This window comes from Palaemon carinicauda, chromosome 29, assembly GCF_036898095.1.
Source record: "Palaemon carinicauda isolate YSFRI2023 chromosome 29, ASM3689809v2, whole genome shotgun sequence".
Lineage (NCBI taxonomy): Eukaryota > Metazoa > Arthropoda > Malacostraca > Decapoda > Palaemonidae > Palaemon > Palaemon carinicauda.
Window position 1 is genome coordinate 14804398 of NC_090753.1, and position 2500 is coordinate 14806897.

Genomic DNA, 2500 nt, shown 5'->3' on the forward strand with positions numbered 1-2500 from the left:
TAGATGAAACGAGAGTAGGAAAAGCATCTGGTATGGACGGTGTGAAAGCTGAGATGTTGAAGGAAGGGGGTGTGACTGTACTTGAATGGTTGGTGAGATTGTTTAATGTGTTTTGTGTTGTCAATGGTACCAGTAGATTGGGTTTGTGCATGTATTGTACCACTATATAAGGGTAAGGGAGATGTGCATGAGTGTTGTAATTCAAGAGGTATTAGTTTGTTGAGTGTAGTTGGAAAAGTGTATGGTAGAGTATTGATTAATAGGATTAAGGATAAAACAGAGAATGCAATCTTGGAAGTACAGGGTGGTTTTAGAAGAGGTAGGGGTTGTATGAATCAGATTTTTATAGTTAGGCAGATATGCGAGAAATATTTAGCAAAAGGTAAGGAGGTGTATGTTGCGTTTATGGATCTGGAGAAAGCATATGATAGAGTTGATAGGGAAGCAATGTGGAATGTGATGAGGTTATATGGAGTTGGTGGAAGGTTGTTGCAAGCAGTGAAAAGTTTATACAAAGGTAGTAAAGCATGTGTTAGAATAGGAAATGAAGTGAGTGATTGGTTTCTGGTGAGAGTGGGGCTGAGACAGGGATGTGTGATGTCGCCGTGGTTGTTTAACTTGTATGTTGATGGAGTGGTGAGAGAGGTGAATGCTCGAGTGCTTGGACGAGGATTAAAACTGGTAGGCGAGAATGATCATGAATGGGAGGTAAATCAGTTGTTGTTTGCGGATGATACTGTACTGGTAGCAGACACAGAAGAGAAGCTTGACCGACTAGTGACAGAATTTGGAAGGGTGTGTGAGAGAAGGAAGTTGAGAGTTAATGTGGGTAAGAGTAAGGTTATGAGATGTACGAGAAGGGAAGGTGGTGCAAGGTTGAATGTCATGTTGAATGGAGAGTTACTTGAGGAGGTGGATCAGTTTAAGTACTTGGGGTCTGTTGTTGCAGCAAATGGTGGAGTGGAAGCAGATGTACGTCAGAGAGTGAATGAAGGTTGCAAAGTGTTGGGGGCAGTTAAGGGAGTAGTAAAAAATAGAGGGTTGGGCATGAATGTAAAGAGAGTTCTGTATGAGAAAGTGATTGTACCAACTGTGATGTATGGATCGGAGTCGTGGGGAATGAAAGTGATGGAGAGACAGAAATTGAATGTGTTTGAGATGAAGTGTCTAAGGAGTATGGCTGGTGTATCTCGAGTAGATAGGGTTAGGAACGAGGTGGTGAGGGAGAGAACGGGTGTAAGAAATTAATTAGCGGCTAGAGTGGATATGAATGTGTTGAGGTGGTTTGGCCATGTTGAGAGAATGGAAAATGGTTGTCTGCTAAAGAAGGTGATGAATGCAAGAGTTGATGGGAGAAGTACAAGAGGAAGGCCAAGGTTTGGGTGGATGGATGGTGTGAAGAAAGCTCTGGGTGATAGGAGGATAGATGTGAGAGAGGCAAGAGAGCGTGCTAGAAATAGGAATGAATGGCGAGTGATTGTGACGCAGTTCCAGTAGGCCCTGCTGCTTCCTCCGGTGCCTTAGATGACCGCGGAGGTAGCAGTAGTAGGGGAGTCAGCATTATGAAGCTTCATCTGTGGTGGAAATGTGGGAGGTTGGGCTGTGGCACCCTAGCAGTACCAGCTGAACTCGGTTGAGTCCCTGATTAGGCTGAAGGAACATAGAGAGTAGAGGTCCCCTTTTTGTTTTGTTTCATTGTTGGTGTCGGCTACCCCCCAAAATTGGGGGAAGTGCCTTGGTATATGGATGGATGGACTTGTATCGAGAGAATTATAAATAACTGTCTTACTACTATTTTGAGAAAATAGAAGTATATTAACTTTTAATGATAAATGCCGTTGAAATAGGAGATATTTTAGTTGAGATTAAAATACTAAAGTCTTTTATGTAAAACCTTTAATGGGTTTTATACAAATGTATACTCGCAAAATTTTTCAACTGATACGTTTGAAGAAAAGGAAACCTCTATAGTCAATTGAAAGTTATTCTCATCTTTGTCTAACTACTTTTAAACAAATCTTATTTAACTCAAAATGATTTACTCTGTGATGTACGCGATTTCGTCTTTGATATATTTCCATTTAGCCTTCGACCGGAAGAGAGAGAGAGAGAGAGAGAGAGAGAGAGAGAGAGAGAGAGAGAGAGAGAGAGAGAGAGAGAGAGAGAGAATCTGTGATATAGAATTGATATATATATATATATATATATATATATATATATATATATATATATATATATATATATATATATATATATATATATATATATCTATATCTATATCTATATCTATCTATCTATATATATATATATATATATATATATATATATATATATATATATATATATATATATATATATATATATATATATATATGGTGGGTGGTATTTTTGTCCGACGTCATTTCGTCCGACGACACTTCGTCCACGTCTTTTTGTCCAATGTCTTTTCGTCCGATGGACTTTTGGTCCAACGACATTTGGTCCAATTTCTCAAGAAAAC